The 20,481-nt window shown below is 41.4% G+C and overlaps 1 protein-coding gene across 11 annotated transcripts in view; it reads left to right on the plus strand.

Moving 5' to 3' along the window:
• The first annotated feature begins 1,949 nt into the window (after positions 1–1,949).
• Positions 1,950–20,481, plus strand: part of RHOBTB1 (Rho related BTB domain containing 1) — a 116,678-nt gene continuing 98,146 nt past the window's right edge. For 2 of the 11 annotated variants that reach the window (XM_087863085.1, XM_087863089.1), the window contains exons 1-3: positions 2,559–3,126; positions 3,490–13,222; positions 16,104–16,205. The gene's annotated coding sequence lies outside the window, so the exon portion shown is untranslated. Of the gene's footprint in view, positions 2,066–2,296; positions 2,480–2,558; positions 3,127–3,489; positions 13,223–16,103; positions 16,206–20,481 lie in introns of those variants that run through there. The other 9 variants (XM_045783414.2, XM_045783421.2, XM_045783403.2 and 6 more) reach the window with 7 other exon arrangements.

The raw sequence follows: 20,481 nt of genomic DNA on the forward strand, positions 1-20,481 counted from the left end.
TTACCTCTCTGATACAAGGACGAGGGAGCAAATATCTGTTACTGAGGAGCAAACCTCTAAATATTTAGAAGAAGAGTTCAGGCTCAAAAAGTCCAAGAGGCAGGTGCCTGAGGGATGAGAGAAGAGCAGAAAGGCCAGAGAGGGTGGCCGGGTTGGGCAGGGGACAGTGTTGGAGATGGAGGTAAAGAGAGGTGGGTGGCATTTAAGGCCTTGATGGCTAAGGTCAAGTTTGTACCGTCACAATGGGAAGTGACTGAGAGTGATGGGAAGGGGGCGCCTGGGTGGCTCAGTCGGTTTAGCATCTGCCTTCAGCTCAGGTCATGATCCCAGGGTCCTGGGATGGAGTCCCACATTCATCAATCCATCAGGCTCCCTGCTCAGCGGGAAGTCTGCTTTTCCCTCTTTCTCGGCCCCACCCCAGGCTCACACATGCTTGCGTGCACTCTCTCTCTCTCAAATAAATAAATTCTTAAAAAAAAAAAAAAAGTGATGGGAAGCCGTTGGGTGGTTTTTGAGCAGAGGATTGGCATGAGCTAACACATACCATTTTAAAGGGTCACCTTAAATTCTCCATGGATAATAGACCATAGGGGCAAGATTGAGAGCAGGAAGACAAGAACAGAGCCTTTTTCAGAAAACCAATTAGGCAATGCTGCTTTGGGAGAGTGGTAGTTAGGGTTAGAGTTGGAAAACGTTTTAAAGTTGTAGCTAATCAGGGTTTCCTGATGGACTGAATATGTGACACGAAAAAAAGGATAGCAAAACAAAACAAAACAAAAAACAAAACTTTGCAGCACTGAAATAACTCTAGCATTCAAAACAAAATAGGAATCTAAAAGTCAGACCACTTGGAGGGTGTCCTCTCCTAGCACTCCATACTTCCACATACTTTTCACAGGTGCAATTATGTTTGCACCTGCCTGTCTAGTGGCTGTCTCTCCTCCCATAGAATGTGAGCTACTAGAAGATAGGACTTGTATCTGTCTAGTTCATCTTTATATCATCTGCACCAAGCTCAATGCCAGGCAGTTTTTGAGCCCTCATTAAATACTGTAAAGAATGAATGAATATCAAAGCTTTGAGCAATCTTTAAGTTACAACTTATTAGGAGCAATTAGAAGAAAGAGGGAAGCTAAAAAGGCACTATACTCATTAGATGGCAGGTAGGACTAGAGAGATTCTGTTTTCTACCTTACCTTTCTCTATCATTTAACTTCTAAGACAAAACCAATTTTATCTCACCAAAAAGATGTTGTGTCTCCTATCAGCTGGTGAACACATTTTTCTGTAAAGGGAGTTTTACCCTGATCCGACATCATAACCATATTATACATTTAATCTGCTTAATAATTCTTAAAAAAGTATTATTTCTGCTAAAAATAAGATACCACTAGCCTTCCACAATTCAAACTCAAGCAAAATGGTAAAACTGATGAGTGAGATCTACAGATAATTTTCGAATCTTATTTTCAATGATTGCAGACTGTCTCTCCCATAAACTTTTATACCAACCGTTAAAAGCTCTTCGAATTGTTTTTGTTGCATTTCATTTTCACCCCTCCTCCATATAGCCAGGGAAATAAAAAAGACGACTAAAGAGAGGGAAAGTTCTGGAGATTTGGAAGTGCAAGGTAGCGACCAGCCTATGTAATCCTGGTCACTGAAAGGTCTGAGTTATTCAGACCTGACCATGCTTGGAGCTTGGGACAGAGCTAGCATGTAATGTATTGGTTTCCAGCATCCACTTTTTATTTAAAAAATTAAGTTCCTTTAACCCTTCCACTGAAATGTCACTCGGCTGAGGTTCTGAAGGGCGAACGTGCAGCCGGCTGCAGTAATGATACGGAGTCTTTGTGTAAACTACCCAACACGACACCGAGTGATGTGTGGTTTGTGATGTCAGCAGAAACCGCAGATAAAATCGCTTGGGTTTCTATCTCTTGGCTAGAGAACGTCCCTACAAGAAAAGACTGACCCTTGACTCCGCCAGAAACTTTCCCCAGACTTGGCCTCCATTGGTAGAAGGAGTCGCCCCCCTCCTGGCACCCCAACGGGAATCCCAGAGGTGGGTCGTGGGGACGCCGACACTGGGGCGCAGTACCTCCGGCCCTGCGCAGACAAGGGCGGGGTCACAGGCACTTGGGCTGACCAGGGCTCGGGGACGCCGAGGGTGGGGGGTGGAGCCGGCTCCGCGGAGTGCCAGCTCCGGGGGGGGGGGGCAGGGGGGGCGGGGGCGGCCCAGGGCCCCGCCCGAAGGTCTCGGAGCAGGCCTCGAGGGCGGGGAAGGCCCCGCAGCCCCCGCCCCGCAGAAAGGCGGCGGCCGGCCGCGGCGAGGTGGCCCAGCGGGGCGGTTGCTGGCGGGCGGGGGGCGCCCGAGGTGGGAGAGGGTGGGGTCGGGCTGCTTAGAAAGCCCGAGCGTCCGCAGGGCCCACGGCCGGACCGCCAGCCGTAGCCGCCGCCGCGCCTCCAGCGTCTGCAGGTAGAGTCGGCGCGGGCGGGGCGGGGCGGGGCCGCGTCTGGAGGAATGGGGAACGCGCCCGGGTGGGGGGTGTTACTCAGAGGGTCTCTCCGTGCGCGCTCTCGCGGTATCTGCACGCTCGGGGGCCGCGAGGGCTTGGAGCATCCCTTTGCACCCCTGAAAGGGGGGTGACCTGGTTACCTTACGCTGACCTCCTGACAGCTGTCTAGCTGCACTGAGAAAGTACGGGGCCCCAGAGGGTGCTAGCTTCCAAGATACTTTGGGTGTTTTCTGCACCCTCCAACCCAACTGGCCTCCCACACACACACACAACACACACGCACACGCACACACTACGCAGGAGGAGGCGGAGGCCTGAGGGATTAGAGGGATAGAGACCCTGTCACTCAGAAGAGATTAGAATCTGGGCAGGACGTGTCCACGCTGAAGTCTTCAGAAAGTAGGTGCAGCATCTGCGGCTCCTCGCGTCCAGCCCTCAGGTGATGCGTGATTGATTTTTCTTGGTTTGGTAGCTCTGGAAGCCCTAGGCTGTAAAAGGTTCGGGTCAACAATGCGATTTTAATCCACAGAGGCTTTCTTTGCTCTGCTCTCCAACACCTTCTCGTATCTGGAGGAGGGGCACATTGGAGGATCCTAAAAAGTTTGAAGTGAGTGTTCAAAGTTGCTTCGTGTTTTCCATTTGTGACTTTTTGAAAAAAGAAAATACAAACTCTTAGTTTGAGTAGGTTTTACTTCTTTAATATACATGCATGCATTCATTTGAAGAGAACTGGTGATATCATTAGAGAGTGAGTCCAGTAAGTACGGCATCATTAGAACTGACAACCAAGTTTACTGCATAGTTTTAGAAATATTGCTTCCTAATGTGTCTTTTTATGTGCTCTGTTACTGGGATGCGTCTTTATTGGGAATGCTGTCAATATCACCTTGGTGTCTTGTGAGGTTTCCCCTGATGTTGGCCACCTGACCTGGGACGGAGCCCAGTATGCTCCCTTCTCTTTGTGTTTCAGGTGGGCACCAAACTGCTTGCAGGCCTCTACCCTTGGTCTCTGGTGAGAGGAAAAAACTATCAAAAAATGTGCTCTTGGCAAGTTTGGGAGCAAGGAGGAATGCAGATTTTTCCCCCTTTTAAAGTTTTCACATATTGGCAATTTAAAACCCAAAGCATTGTTTACCACCTGTCAGACTCACTCGTAAGTGAAAGGATTAACTAATAAAAGATTTGTAAAATGCTTCCTGAATATAAAATTCCATAAATATGCAAAATAGTAATAATCCACCCATTGTTAAATTTATGTAGCTGCTTCTGCCATGCATACAAGATGATTTAGAATGCATGTTTCCTGTCAATTAAACAATGAGTTTGGAGTAAAATAATGAGTTCAATTCACATCCTATGAAACTTCGAAATAAAATTTCTCCCATAAGGCACCATCGGCAGAGAATCATAAAGTAAGCAGCATTTCAAAAAGTTATATATGGAATGGCACTTACCTTATGGCTGGGGGAAAAGGGACCCAGTGAACTTCTGAAACTAAGAAATATTCAGCCCTGTTTCAAATGTGCTTGAACCATAAATATTCCCTCACGTTTTGGGTACATCTAAGGGGAGAGCAAACAGGTTTTGTGGGATGGCCTTAGAGCTAGCTGTCCGCTTTAATCCATGAAATATGCCTCTCAGTATTTTAAGGCTTTAGTTCAATCTGTGGTTTTGTTCACAAGAAAATCTTCATAGTTACTTAGATAAATTATTCATTCTTCCAATATCATGGGCTTGGTTTTTAAGTATCCTTAATACCAGCAATCATTTTAATATCCTGCAGATAATTAAATTAATTTGTTCCCAGTGGATTGAGTGACATGTTAACATCACACTTTTCTCTTTATGTGTATTTAATAATAAAGCATATCATTTTTCTGCTTACTGGTCTCCTAGAGTAAAACCTGTTTCTTCATGCTAATTGTAGTATAAATAATCCTAGGGATGGTCTTTTCTGTTTTATGAAGACAACTGTAGATTCCCCACTAGCAGAGTAAGCTGTGAGCAGAACCACGAAGTTGGGGATGTTTTTCCTGACATCTTCCCACCTTCAGTGGTCCCTCCTCATTTCCTCCACTCAGCCCTCAGATGGGTAGCTGCTGAATGGGCCCCAGCCTGGCATTCCGGAACCTCCCCTCTTCTAGCGCTCTTCCTTTATCCAAATAACTTAACCTCTGCCCTACTTATTTTCCAACAGTTTGGTATGGGTGAAAGAGCACTCGGTGAAAAATCAAAGGAGTCTGTATTTATCAAGCACCAAGCCTGTGATATACCAGGCACTGAGCCACATTGTCTCATTCAATCCCTGTAACAATCTGATGTGCAGTCAATGTCATCTGTGTTGCACACAAAAGAAAACTGAGTCTCAAAGAAGCTCTGGTGCCCAAGGACGAGCAATTGATGAGTCAAAGAGCTAGGATTTGAACCAAAGCATTGTGGTGCTTCCTGCTGCATTGTGATCCTGATCCCTCAGAAGGGCTCACGTTCTGGACTGAGGCGTGGAAGAATTCTCCCATTGACTAACTGGCCATTTGACCTCAGATAAGTCCCTTAAACCCTCGGGGCCTCTGATTTCCTTTCCCTAGTTTTGGATTAAATTCTCTCTCAGAGGTGGAAGGGACATTTGGATGCAAAGCACATAAACTGCTCCTCCCACGGGATTCCAGAATATCTTCTTCCCTGCCCTGGCCTTTCCTCCAATCCCCTCCCCGGTCTATCTTTTTTCTTCTTGCGGGTCCAAGTAAATATCGCCCCCTCCAAGAGGCTCTTCCCAAACAGTCTTCTATTATTTTCTATCTCAAGCTCCATGGTCCCTTTAAAACACTGATTACAAACTGCACTTATTTTATTTACACATCAGTTTATATGTGGCTGTTGTTCTTATCTTCTCCATCATTCCCCCCATCAGACTGTAAGCCACATGAGGCCAGAACTCTTTCTGCCTGACCTTTTTCCATTATTGTATTCCCAGGGTCTGGCACAGTGACACACAACATATAGCTGTGATCAATACATGTGTGTTGAATAATTATTCATTATATGATGATAATTATATAATGAATAATTATCTCCTACAAAGGGCATGTGCTAAGGGCCAATATATTGTCCCATCCCTGGGAAAACCCGAATGAAGCACCCTTGATCTTACACTGTTACAGCGAGCCTGAGTTATGAATGGGGATCCAAGAATAGTACTGGAGACGGCACGACAACCCTGGGGCACCCTGGACAAATAGACACACTGCATATGGTCCAAACCCCATATTTTACAAAGAAAAAAACTGAACCTCAGAATGATAATAGGAACTTGGGTTCAGAAGGCACACTGGAGACCAACTACTGGTCTAAACCATTGTTTTATGGATGAGGACACATAGCACATATAGAACCCATGCGTCCTGACCTCCACACTAGCACAAATCTCACCAAGGAGTCAAAAATCCCAGGGACCACCCAGTCAACAGGGGTAGGGAGCGTGAGGCAATGACACTTTTTTTTCCCCAGAAATTCCAAAGAGCCTTCGGTTTCCCAGACCAATCCTGGATAGCAGCATTAGTACACAGCAGAACACTCTACTTCAGATCATCTTATTTTTTAAATTTTGTATGGCCTGTTTAAATTTCAGTGACTCATTTACTATTTTAATGATCCATCAGGCAGCCTTTTAATACCTATCATTAGTTTACCAGTTCTGTTTAAACACTGGGGAGCTCCAAATGGCAAATCTACAGGGCTGAGCATTTACCACTAGCATGATAGATTCAAGATACGTTTAAAAGATGATTGATATTTTGAACTCCAAATGATGATGGCTTGTTTTTAAGGACTAAAATAACTTTTCTTCTCTAACTTAAAGAGCAATCCTTGCTAGAGTATTACATCCCATAAAAAAGCAGTCCTTAAACTTTAGAGGGCATAAAAATCATCTGGAAGGCTTTTAAAAACTCAGATTGCTTAGAGCCTTTCTGCACATTTCTGAATTAATAGCTCTGAGATTGGACCCAGACAACTGCGTTTTTAACACCTTTCGTGATTTTCCCGATCAAATAGTCTGAAGACCTCACTTTGAGATCCAATAATAATTTTAGTATGTTTTGAATTTTCCCAGGTTCCTTGTAAGTGGATTTTTTTTAAAAACAAAGATAATTGGGGAAAAGTCTGATGTGTTTGAAGCTAGCAAATAGCATACTAGTATGATGGGAATTTGTTTTCTTGTAGGAAAAGCCATATGCCATATGTATATAATCATGATACAGCTACTGGGTTTGATATCGGCCCCAAATCAAGAATGTTCCAGAATGTTTCTGTTGGACCACAAAAGTAAATCAGTAATTAGCAATAAAAGTTAAGTGTTAAATTCTGTGGAGCAATAATGAAGCCCCTTGCCCTCCAGACGATTACATTCAGTATAGTAGAGAGATAAGATTAATATCCACAAAAGTTTCAAGGAAAGGGTTGCAGATCAAGTACACGATGCCCAGTTAAATTTGAATTTCAAATACACAACAAATCATGTTTCAGTATAGGCATGTCCCATATAATATTTTTATTTGCTAAATCTGGCAACCTTGCTCAGTGAACATTAGCATTTAATGCCATTAGTTTCCAGAACTTGGTGGTGGGGAGGGGAGACAGTAATGTTGAGTGGTTGTTAAGCTTTGAGAAACTGGTAAAAGCTCTGAACATGCTCCTGAGAAAAATGCCCAACAGCACTTTCCAACAGAACTCTCATAGTATTCCATGGATCCCAGGCTACCAAAGCTCTTGGGGACATCAGGATCATCTGCAATGTAGACAGTAGAGGCCAGCTCTTCAAACTACTTCCTCTGGGCTGGTGAGTCTAGAAGGTAGCTTGGATAAGTGGAATGTGAACGTGGCTTTTTTTTTTTTTTTTTTTTTTTTTAGATTTTATTTATTTGTTAACTTGACGGAGAGAGAGTACAAGCAGGACGAGCAGCAGACTCTCCGCTGAGCAAGGAGCCCAATGTGGGACTCTATCCCAGGACCACAGGATCATGACCTGAGCTGAAGGCAGACACTTAACTGACTAAGCCACCCAGGCCTTTAAGCGCAGGAGAATTTAGCTGGATTGTGGGTTTAGGAGACTTCTTAAAGCTTTGACAGAAGGCAGGTTCCCTTAGGCTTTGGGGATATTTAGTAAGGAATATTGAGAAATTAGTTGGGACTGGTTTTTAGAAAGTCCAGATTGTGGACAGCCTTAAATTCTAAAGGGTTTTTAGACTGCCTATATTGGGAAACAGTTCATCCTTAGTGATGTATCGGTTAGGGAGGAGAAGATGATCAGACAAAGGGAGATGTCAGAGTGATATTGTAGGCAGCCTGGGCTCTAGGGTCAATAGGCCTGGTGTAAACTCCTCCATTAAGCTGGGAAGCCTTTGGTGTGTGTGCAATTTCTGTGGGCCCCAATCTCCTAAAATGGGAATTGGGAATAATAATAGGAGCTACTAACAGGGCTGTTGTGAGGATAAAATGAAGTGCTTGGCACAGTGGGTGATACGGCATAAATATTCAATCAGTGGCACCTAGTGCTGGATATACTACCACTGCTACTACTGCCCTTGGCATTCCAGGGGGATCGGTGGCTCAGCAGCCTGTAAGAACGGTTTGGGGGAGTAAAAAAAAAAAAGGAGAGAAAAATGATTGTTTGATCTGGATTTAGATAAAGCTTTAAAATCTACCTTTTCTAAGTTAAAATTTCATTATCAAAAAACAGTAAGTGCAGAAACAAGTTAGTAAAATAATGTTAGTACTTTTAATTGAGGATCTTAAGATGAAAACATTCAACTCTTCATTATCTTTCCTAGGAGAGGGAATATTATGGACAATCTAAATCATATACTCCGATCCAAAGTCAAGGAAACTTTAATTGCATGCGTTACTCTTCATAGCAGATTTGCCATCTTAACTGTTCCGCTTTGGCTAATATTTAAATTAATTTGCACACGATAAGCTCAGACTAATCATTCAGAGAGTTGCTCCCCAGGGACGCCTGGGTGGCGCAGTCCTTAAGTGTCTGCCTTCGCTCAGGGCGTGATCCCGGCGTTACGGCATCGAGCCCCACATCAGGCTCCTCCACTATGAGCCTGCTTCTTCCTCTCCCACTCCCCCTGCTTGTGTTCCCTCTCTCGCTGGCTGTCTCTATCTCTGTCAAATAAATAAATAAATAAATAAATAAATAAATAAATAAATAAATAAATAAATCTTTAAAAAAAAAAAGAAGAAGAGGAAGAAAGTTCTCCCCAAAGCCATTTAAACCGCAAAGCAGATCAGTTTATCAGAGAGAATTCAAGCAACCACCTGACTGATAACGCAGGAAATGGGATCATCAGGGCTCTGGAGCCCGACCGTTTAGGTTCCAACCCCAGCCTTCTCCTGTGACTAGCTTTGTGACCAGGCAAATCACTTTGCTTCTCCAAACCTCAGTTTCTCCCTCTCTGCAAAACAGAACGAACAACAGCCCTTCCCTCCCAGGGCATGAGCACAGAGCTCTCACGTGGTTTCCAGTACCCAGTAAGTGCCCCATAGAATTCTGTGACCTCATGTCATCTTCATCTATCGGTATGTTATTTCTTTCACATATGCATAAAGAATTTAATCCAGGAAAACATCTAATAATGTGGGAGATATTTAGGATCTTTAGTCACATCTTAATTTATTGATTTACACAGCCAGGGCTATTTAGAGCATTTTCCAAACCACAGAGTACAGTACTCTTATTTCAAAGAATGTTTAATCCCAGTTTTCATGATGTGTCGCTTTCTCCAGCTCATCCATCTTCAACCTTTACAGGGTGATTGGTGCCTTTCTAAAGAGCTTTGGGTTTCAAACTGTATATTAAAGCGTCTGGGCCCTAGAATTTACTTGGCTCGTAAACCTATGGTACGGAACAATAAGGGATTGGTTTACGGTACATTATAGCTACGTGTATGGCAGTTATATTTTATTTGGTCTGTGCTGAGCACCTTGAGGGCATCTCCCACAGTGCCTTAAAGATGGGAGACTCAAACACTTACTGAATGAAGTTAAAGTATAATAAGTTATATCACATTCTTTTTCTGAAGATACGTTTTCCTCACATTAGGAAATCTAACTTTTAAAAAAAATGAAAACAAGGGGAAGACTTCTGACTTTCATGCATTAGAGCATTAGTTTGATATTTCTAGACTGAAGTACTGAACGTGAATCTGGAGATCTACCATTCATATTTCCTAGAAGAGCTATGGATTATAACATCTCCCTTCTTCGCATTAGTTGGTCCATCTCAAATAGTCTCCCCTCAGATACTGCTTGTTTGTTTTATGTTCGTTTTTTTATTATCTACCCTTACCCCACTGGACTAGAAGCACCCTGAGGTCAGAGGTCAAGCCTACACATTTATTGCTGTTTACTGCTCTAATAGCTACTGAGTATCTATTACAGTGCCAGGCACTTAGTGCGTAGTCAATAAATAGCCTGTCAATTAGTAGAGTGTCAGAAGACCAAGGTCTGGTCTTCTGTGATTATTCCACTGCAAAGCAGTAACCTTTTGTTTTTTTATCTTTTGGGTCAAAATCACCTTTCAGAATCGGACTAAAATCATGAAACACCTCATTAATAAAATTTTACATGCTCAAAATTTTGCATATAATTTGAGTCCACCTCAGGCTAGGAATCCCAGTTCTAAATCCCAGTTTCTAGATTAAGAAAAATCTAACTGAAATATTAAACTAAATATCACAAAATATTTAATTACTATGAATACCAATGTGTTAATATTCATGCATCTATAGTAATAAATTATATGTTGCCTTGGGAAAATTCTGCAACCCTCCAAAGGAAAAAAAAAAGGCATCTATAAATGCTGAATGTTTTATTTATACTCTGGAAAGGATTTAAGGCTTATAGAGAAAGGCTAATAAAAATACATACTGTACAGCAATATAAAATATATTTCAAATAGGTAAGAAAAAAATGAGTCAAAGGAAAAAAATAAGGCTGAGAAAATAAGATGGGGCCAGGAGAGAGATTCATACTCAAAATTTATGCCATGAAATTCAACACTCTGGCTAGAAGATAGTAACAAATTTTGTTCTCAGTTTTTTAGCAGCCAATGCGAAGGGGAAAAATATAATCAGTTATGTCCTGCAGAAGGTCATGTTTTATATATACTTATATATTAATGCATGGATATGTATTTAATAGCAAACTGCTTCTTAAAAGAAGTAAGTTTCAGTATCTTAATAAAGAATGGAGATTATATTTCCAATGTTTATTTGTGGCAAGTGTCCTTGTACCTGAACCTGAAATGACCCATAATAAATGTTCAAAAATAACTGGCACTTTGGAGGTTTACAATGAAGATGTCATGGCTTTCCATGCAGGAAGAGGCTTCATGAGGTCAGTGAGACCCTTGTAGAGCTCAGAGGAGAGGTGAGGGACAGACAAGGAAAACAGAGGGCTTTCTCCATTGTCTTACACCCCATCAGTCCCTGCAGCAGTCCACCCTTTCCACTGCCGCACATTATTTAAATAAGATGCCTGAAGCTCTCGTTCTTTCCTTGAAGGCAAGGTTAGGATGTTGACTAATGTAAGTTATTCCCCCTAACTTTAGTTTCCTTGGATAACAGTCTGTCACAGGAACTTCTACGCCTTCTCTCTTTGAGAAAGCAAATACAATAACTAGCTTCTCGGAACATTATGTGGATTTGTGGCATTCTCAGAGGGGCTATAAATGGATCACATTGACAGCTTTATTTGTCATTCTTAAATGGAATGTGTTTTTCCCCCTTTGAGTTAAATCGAAATCAGATGGCATTTCTTATTTCAATGTGGAATGTTTTTACTCTCATAATTGCAAAATGGCATTCATAACTGATACTATTCTAATTTACAAAATTTGTGTTTTATTATTGGGGGGGTTCTATTTGCAAAGTAACTGAGGGAAAACAACTTATGCAACATTTTCGTTTTGCCTATTTATTGAGATCCTGATATAGTTGCTAGAATTTTGTCACCATATGGAAGCAGAGACAATTATATTGCATGTAATGACATGGATTTTAGAAGCAAGGATATAAAAAGGCATACCCAGCAGAATACCCACAATCCAGAGACTAAAACATTTTTGAAACCTCTTCTCTCCTTTGCCTCCCCAGCATGTCCCTGGTCTCAATCTCTTCCTCTCCTTACAGTGGCTCTTGTTCAATATATGTAGGGGCAAAAATGGCAAGAATAAGGTTGGAAAGCACTATTTTCATACCTTAGCATATTTCTTATATTCTTAAGCCAGTTGCTTCAGTCCAGGTGGAATTTTTCATTAAAAAAATCCCCATCACTGGGGGTCCTGGGTGGCTCAGTCAGTTAAGCATCTGCCTTCGGCTCAGGTCATGATCTCAGGGTCCTGGGATCGAGTCCTGGCATCAGGCTCCTTGCTCAGTGGGGAGTCTTCTTCTCCCTCTCCCACTCCCCCTGCTTGTGCGTGCACACTCTCTGTCTGCGTCAAATAAATAAAATCTTTAAAAAAAAAATCCCCATCACTCCCATCAACCCACTACTCAATCTGTGTGAGAAAAGAAGCCCTCCTACTTTAATTTCTTAAATCCTCCAAAAGTTCCCAGTGCTCTTGTTACCGATCTCAATGTTGTGCTTATCTTTAGAATTTTCAAATGCTACGCAATGGGTACATTTTTCACACTGAATTTATATGTGTTTATTTTCATGCTCATTTTATACATGTGTTCAATAAAGTCAACTTTACCAAGTACCCACTAAGTGCCAGACACCGTTAGGATACAATGAACGGCTTCAGGTATCCCCTGCTCTCATTCGGCCTACAGGCCGGCTGGTGGGGAAGATAGACAGTAAAAGAATGACACAAATCGGTATGAAACTGAAACTGTTGTAAATATGACACAGAGAAGAGACACAAGGTTCTGGAAAGTGAGCTCTAAATGACAGAGAGGAGTCAACTAGACAAGGAGTAGAGGCAGAAGGCATGCTGTGGAAGGTGTGGAAAGCTGTGATGTGCGGCAAGAAGAGAGCGGAAGCAATGTGAGAGCCTGAAGGAAGGTCAGGTGGCTGGAGTACACAGAACAGGGGTGAACAGCATGGGTCTGGAGATGTGATCAGGGGCCATCACCATGAAGGCTTTTTAGCCATAGCAAAAAATATGTCTTCATCCTAGAACCAATGAGAAGGGTGGGGGGGGATTTTAATTAGTTACATCATCAATTTGGTATTTCAAAAAAATATTCCCAGCTACACACAGAGTGTGGGTTGCCAAGGGGAGAAAGTCATGCAGACCAGTTGAACATTTTCAGTACAGTTACTGGTAGCGTGGCCTAGGGGAGGAAGGATGAGGTGGTGGTGATTTCCAAAAAGTGACTGGATTCAAGAGACATGGAGCGGTAAACAGACAGGCCGTCTTCTGCAATATTGATGGGGCGCCCATGTGGAAGTGTAAAGGAACACTGGGGAAGGAGCAGGTTTGCAAAGACAGATACTAACCTCAGTTGGACATGCAGAGTTTGAGTTCTGTAGGAAACATTACAGGATGGAGCAAAAGACATTGGATTATGGGTGTGGAGCTTGTCAGAAAGCTCTAGGGTTTGCATGTAAACTTGTGACTCATCTTTAATCCACAGTTCTGGCTCTGACGAATATGATCCATAGATGGATATGACTGCCTACAGGAAGATTATAAAGTGAGTGGTGGAACCAAAGTCTTAAGGAATTCAAATCCATAACAGCCAAGTAGTGAAGGATGAGCCTGTGAAGGATGAAAGGAGTAGTGAAACAGGCAATTGCTGGATCATGGGGGGCAAGGGAGCAATGAAGCGAGGATTTCATTTCAGGAGGGTGGGAGTGGTCAGTTGGCTTAAATGTGAAAGATTGAGAACTGTTTATTTTATGTAGCAAGAGTGGAGAGCACCGATCAGGAGAGAATTGTTTTGAATTAGAGAGAAATCTCTAAGGGATATGTATGGGAAATAGAGTTCTAACTGAGTCTATTTGCAGTCATGCCTGTTGGAGAATATTTCACATTTCATATTTTACATCTCTCCTAACGACATAGCTAGGGAGCTAGCATGATAGAGAAGAAAGCCATTCTGACATGTTGGTGACCACGACAGAGTGGCACTGGGGTGGAATTTGAGCACAGAAGAATCTGAGGTCCTGGGGTCTGAACGGGAGAGAGAACGTGAACCTGACAGCAAGGAATTTTATGAGCACAGACAGCACTGCCTCCTCCTCCACCCAGCGGTGCGTGTGCGCCCAGGGTAAATAAACCAAATGTTCATGAAGCAGTATTGATTCGCCTCACCCACGTGCTGGCATCCCTGTTTAGAAGAAGTATGCTGTGGGCTGACACATCACACAGCACGTTCTCAGCAACCTCTCTGAGGTGAGCTGCAGCCTCAACTTCCCTCCCAGCGCTGGCTACACCACAACCATCTGCGCATGCGGGGGCCGGGCCGGGGGGGGGGGGGGGGGGGGGGTTAATACCTCAGCCAGGGAGCACTGTGATGAGACAAAGGTCAGACTGCAGAGGTGTGAGCTGCCAATGGGAGATAAGAAAAGAAAGATGACTACTGGTAATTATTTGCAGTAGTTTGGCTATAAAAGGGAAACGAGATTGGAGGGCAGCTGGACAGAGGTAACTGGATGAGCAAGTGCTTATTCAGTCAACAAATATTAAAATATCTTCTATGGGCCAGGCACTAAGACAGGTACCAGGAAGATATTTTCCAGCCCTAATGGGAGATCTGCCATGAGATACATTTCATGTATTAATCTCAAATGCACAGTGACTACATGTTTTGTGACCTGATTCACTGAAACAAATGCAACATCTTCCCTGAGATATAAACCTTACTTGATCTTTATAAAATGATTAAACAAATTTGTGTTAAAATAAAAAAGAGAAAAATAACATGTCCATCTGTATTTTTTTCCTAATCCTCTCTCCTTCCATTCCTTTAAGTGTCCCAAATTTGGACAGTCTTGCTATTGTCAGTTATTCAGAAAATATTTTCTAGAATGGTGTTCTGAACCCTATGTTCAAGAGCCTCTCATAGTGCTATTTGATGTTTCAAAATCATCTAATCTATAATTTATAGAACACCCACGTAATGAAATATGAATATTACCCCATGGAAGTTAGAAATGTGAATAAATCAGGGTTTCCCTAGCTAGACTATAAGCTTTGTGAGGGCTTTTGGCACTGCTGTGTTAAGAGCATATAGTCAGAGTACTATAAATGGGATTTTTGTGGTAAGGTTGCAGTTAAGGATCCCTGGGTTTGTAGAGAAAGGTACACTAAATTCTTACACAAGAATTCAGGAAGATCCCTGAAAGAGGTAATATTTGGGTGTTAAATAATGGGTGTTAAAAAATGAGCATTTCAGACAGCAGAAAGCTAGTCAGCCAAATCACAGAGGCAAATCATTTTTTGGAGGAGAGGAAGAGTGAAGAGAAAGGGTTTGGTATGGTTACGTGGAAAGTAGTAAGTGCACTGATCTGGGATCTTGGGAAGCTCTGCTGAGGAGTGCCTGGACTTGATCTTACACTGACTGGAAGTGTCCGAAGTTTTCAAGCAAGTGGGGAAGCATGAGGTTTAGGAAGGAAACTGGGATCATTAGGAGAGCTAGGAACTGATGGGGACTGGAAGCAGGGAGTACATGAGATAGGAAGGCCACTGTCTGGATGGGAGATGGTGGACGGCAGTGAGTTTCTGCCATGATGATGGCCTTGGACATGTCAAGGGAAGTTGAGCTTCTTGTGCATGAAGTCATTATAATCAGTTAGATGTGTGGGTTTGGGAGGTGCAGTGATGGGGGAGAATGAAGAGGACATCACATGTTCAAGCCAGGGAGAGTGGCAATCCCATTGATTTTAGGTACGGAAAGAAAAGCAAATTCAGGAGATGATAGGGATGAAGATCCAGCCCAGAAAGCATGAGAAAAAGGTATTAATTTAAGACATGGGTGTGAGTGAAATTGCTGCCAAGTGGAGACCCTTGACGAAGGCCCACATTAAGGAAAGGAGAAGAGCCAGAAGAGGAAAATTGAAAGGAGTTTCCTGCAAAATTGGAAGTGAGATTTCAAGGAAGCCAAGAAAAAAACATGTGGATTTCAAGGATGAGGACTCAAGCTGTGATTTGTTTCACTTATAAAGGTGATCTTTGAACAACGTGGGTTTGAAATGCAGGAGTCCACTTAGAAGCAGATTTTTTTGATAAATACAGTAGAGTACTATAAATGTATTTTCTCTTCATTATGATTCTCTTAATAACATTTTCTCTAGCTTACTTAGTTGTACAAATACAGTGTATAATGCATGGAACATACAAAATATGTGTTAATAAACTGCTTATGCTATCAGTGAGGCTTCCAGGCAACAGGAGACTATTAGTAGTCACGTTTTGGGAGAGTCAAAAGTTATATGCAGATTTCTGACCATATGGAGTCAGCATCCCTCACCCCTGCGTTGCTCAGGGGTCTACTGTATAATCATCAACTAGTATTGTTTTAAGCAGTTTTCCTCTTGACAATGAAACAGTCCATGCTTCTATCTCCTCCCCAGATTTTATAACATTCAAGAAGCACATGAAAGAGGCCTCTCTCATCAAGTATTCTTGATTAAGTCACGAAAATGGAATTGAAGCTTGTTCTTCCCCTTCATATGGTAAGTAACCACTAATTTGGGTAACGGGTTTGCCTTTCCCCTTCTCCTAATTTCCTTACGATTTTTACAAAAGAAATGGAAATGCTTCTGGTGTGAAGGTAGCATGATTTATGAATAATATCCAGATCTGTCTTCAGAATATTTCATTAAAAAGGAGAACATTCCATTTTTAGTGCAATTGTGGTTTTTATAAATTCTAATTTAATATGTTTTATCTGGCTTAGAACTGGAGTCATTTTGAACTACATATGAGTTTTGATAATTAAAGTAACATAACTCTTCTACCCACTTTATACACGCTTTTAATTCTTTGGTGCAAATTGACATGTGGACTCTGAAAAGTCATGGCCACATAAAAGGAAGATTTAGAAATGCCAGATTGATGGGCAGTGGCATTTCTCTTCATTCCAGAAGCCCTCGTTTGGAGTATCCACCCCTTTTGGCCTGGGCACTGACTGTCTTTAACTGGAAAAACATCTCACTTTGCAAGTGACTAGAACTGAGTCACCCCACGTGAGCAAAATCAGCCCTTAAAGAAAGGGCAACATCATTAAGTTCTTTCACCAGGATATTGTGCCTGCAGGACTTAAAATGATTTGAGACAGTTCACTCCTTTGTCCACCCACAAAATCATTTGTTATTTTTAACCTTCATTGTACATTACTTTTCTTTATATGTTCTAATGCATGTTTAAAAGAAAAATTCTGTATGTATAGCTGTGAATATTCATTAATGCATTTCATTTATTCTGACAAATTAGGAAGGTGGGCATCTCTGAATTTGTGGGCAGGCTGAATTAAAGATAACTTTCAAATAAATGTGGCCTTTATTCTTTAAACTACATATAGTAACTCCAACAAAACATTACAAAGTAGAAATCCTTAAGGAAACCTGTAATAATAAATCATATGAACATTTTGTTATTAGCATATAGATTGGATGTATGTAGGAGCTTGTAAAGTGCCTGAGGTTCACTGAAAATAGTTTATTCTGTGTCTACAAAGTATATGCAAGATTGAAAATAAATGTTTAAAACACCATATATTATCTACCTATAAATAAAGTGTTTGCAAAGCAAAGGTAAACGTCAGCCCAGCTCATGAAAAAAATATCAAAAGATTTTAAATTTATTGAAGCCGTAAATTAATGAGATATTACCATGTGTGCATAAATAACTTAAAGAATAAAATTTGCTGATCCTTCTCTCATATGGATATTTGTGCTAATGAATCAGGATCCTATTTACTCTATTAGTCCCCAAAGTAATTGCTTATTTGAAGAAGTTCTGTCTTATGGGTTTTCAGTTAATTAAATCCATTTGCATTTTATGCACACATTTTAAATTCTCAAGCCCTATTTTTCATAAGCCAGATTCAAGTATGTTCATGTAATAATACCTCTCATTAAGGCATTAGTCTTTCATTTTTAAAGGAACTTTCAGAATAGCCATATGCATAAAGTGCTTATTAATGAAATCCAATCAATATTTTAGAAAAGTCAACCCATTAAATGTTATTTTTTTAGTTTAAATTTTCCTATTTGTAATGGTGATTACTATGCTGAACATACTTCCAATTTCTAATTTTTCGGTTAGCTTAATTTATTCAACGATTTTTTTTTACTTTGATTTTGCATGGCAGGTTTTAACTTCTAATATGCCTTTAGAATTACAAGCAACCTTTTCCCAAAGAGTAGCTTTTTCAAGGTATGTGCATATTAACTGATTGATCTTGCCAACCCAGTTGGGAGATCACTAAAACATGAAGCAAAACTTTCCTAAATCTAATACTGAAGAACAGAGTATGACAATTCACCAAGTTAGGGATATTTTTAAAAGTATCATTTTCTCATAGTTTTCAAATATTTGAGAAGTTGGGAATTAAAGTCCATAAAGTACTTCCTGGCTTGGAAGTTTGAAAAAGCTACCAAATTTAGGAGAGTAGAAGAAGTAGACAGAAGAGAGGTCAGAAAGAGCCACGGGATCCACACAGTGGGCCCAGGTCTAAAACCAAAGCATGTGGCAAAGCCAGACGCTGGGAAAGGCACCCGGGGGCACAGTCTGGAGAGCTGACTTGAAATCCAGTTTGAAATCACACACAACTGAACTATATCTAGGTGGTCATTAGACGTTTATCTAGTTTACAGTTTATCTAGGCTTAGTAGTTTCTCTGTGCAAAAAAGATACAGAATGCAGAGTCTGGGTGCATTCAAGTTCCAATTCCAGCCTAAGATTATATCTGAATCAAAAAAGGATAGAGTATCCAAATGAAGAAAAAAGAAGAGGAAGCAAAGGAGGGAGAGAAACAGGAAGGATATCCTGAAGCCAGGATGAGTATGAGTTATTTTGACCTTTTTGGCAATATTGGACAGTAATGTACTTTTGTTGACCTCTTAACAGGAGATATAAGTAGAAAACGGAAAACATTTTTGATACACTGAAAAACTCTTACACTTTATAATAAACACATTTCATTCAATTAAATCTTATTAATTCATTGAAGCAATGATCTATGTAAAGTGTAATGCCAATAGTATCCTAAGAAGATAACATTTTCTTGGTAACTGGAATCGCCCTAAGGAAGCATTTCTTCTCATTTAGACAAAGTAAGAATAAAGCACTTGTATTACCACTTGTATAAATTTTTAATACTGAATAAAATATTAGTGTTTAGTGTAATATTGATTCTCAACATAATACTCCTCCATAATAGCATGCTAATTGGTTAGAATTAAATCAGACAGATTCAAAAACCCTGAAAACAGACCATCTAACACTTGCAATTTTTTTTCATTAGTTTCCAGAATTCCAATTAAGATGGAATTAATCTGCCAAATAAAAGGCCATGGTACAATAAAAGTTCCGCGTACTATGTCATGTGCACGCCTTCCTCCTTCCTGGGGCTGCACCCCCATGATGAGATCTAGAAGTGAGGAGGGTGGGAGAGGGCACATCATGACTTGTGGGTTCCAGCCACACCGAACAGCCTTCAAAAGAGGCAGGCAGTCTCTGTGCGTTCTAGCTCTGTCATTTCCTACCAGTGAGACCTGAGGCGTTTTACTTGAAACTCGTAGAACCGCGGTTTCCTCACCAATATTACTAGTCTAGCAGTACCAGCCTGCTGGAGGTGTTGAGGAGGTGAAACAGAGGTTCATGGCAACTGGGGTGATTTTTTTTTTTCCCACCAGGAGACATTAAGTAATGTCTGGAGATAGTTTTGGCTGTCACACCTGGAGGCAGTGGGCGTGACACGGGTGTCTGGGGGTCGAAGCCAGGGATGCTGCTCTTCAAGATGCACAGGATGCCCCCCCCCATAACAAAAAGTCCTCTGGTCCAAAAGGTCAATAGTACCAAGACTGAGAAACCCGGGAGTACAGTGACATCATGTCTGTGAAAGCATAATGTCTGATACACAGGAGGCCATCAGAAAATATTTGTAGAATTACATTGTTATTGTTGTCATTATTTGTTGGACAAGAACTCCGAATCACCCTCATGGTATCAGGACCGAGTCCTATGAGCGATTCCGTCAGCCCGCCGCAAATGGAGTCGGGCATGCCTATCTGCTAGGTCATCCAGCTGGACTGCTCAATTGTTAGGGGCCTTCGGGAATGGACTGACCCACTTAATACTTGACTGGTCTACCAAACGCATGGGCAGGACTGTACCAAAGTTCGTGGGCTATCATTTAATTTGCACCTTCTTAGAAATTAGAAAAAAATTAGGAAGAGACAAATAAAAAGTAACCTACAGTACCCGGGGGACTATTACTTTTTAACTCCTGCTGTTAGAATGGTTCAGGAGTCTCCTAGTGATCTCTGACTTTACAAAATAAACTCATGCCTGGACAAAGGGCTAGGAAATATGGTCTTCTTGTTAATATAAGATCTCAACTATATCATACACAAATATTATCCATTTCAAAATAAATCAAATGCGACGAAATGGTCTTAGCTTCGTGTTAAAACAGTTCAGAGGGAAAACTCTGGCTTAATGCAAGACTTTCAAGTCAAACAGACCTGAGTTTGAATTTCAGCTTTATAACCTCCAAGCTGTGTGACCTTGAATAAATTGCCTTCTCTGAGCTCAGTTTCCTCATCTGTCTAATAGGCAGAAAGTTATGTCATTGGGTTGTTGAGAGAATTAACGATACAGCATTTGACATATGTTAGGAGTGAATAAATGGTACTTCTTGCTTTTTCTGGAGACCTTGCATTGCCTTGGGGTTCTTATCATAGCTGTTGGTTCTCATTGTAAGAATGGTAACTATGTGTAGGT

This window comes from Ursus americanus, chromosome 6 (genome assembly GCF_024610735.1).
Source record: "Ursus americanus isolate L20-20 chromosome 6, mUrsAme1.1.p, whole genome shotgun sequence".
Lineage (NCBI taxonomy): Eukaryota > Metazoa > Chordata > Mammalia > Carnivora > Ursidae > Ursus > Ursus americanus.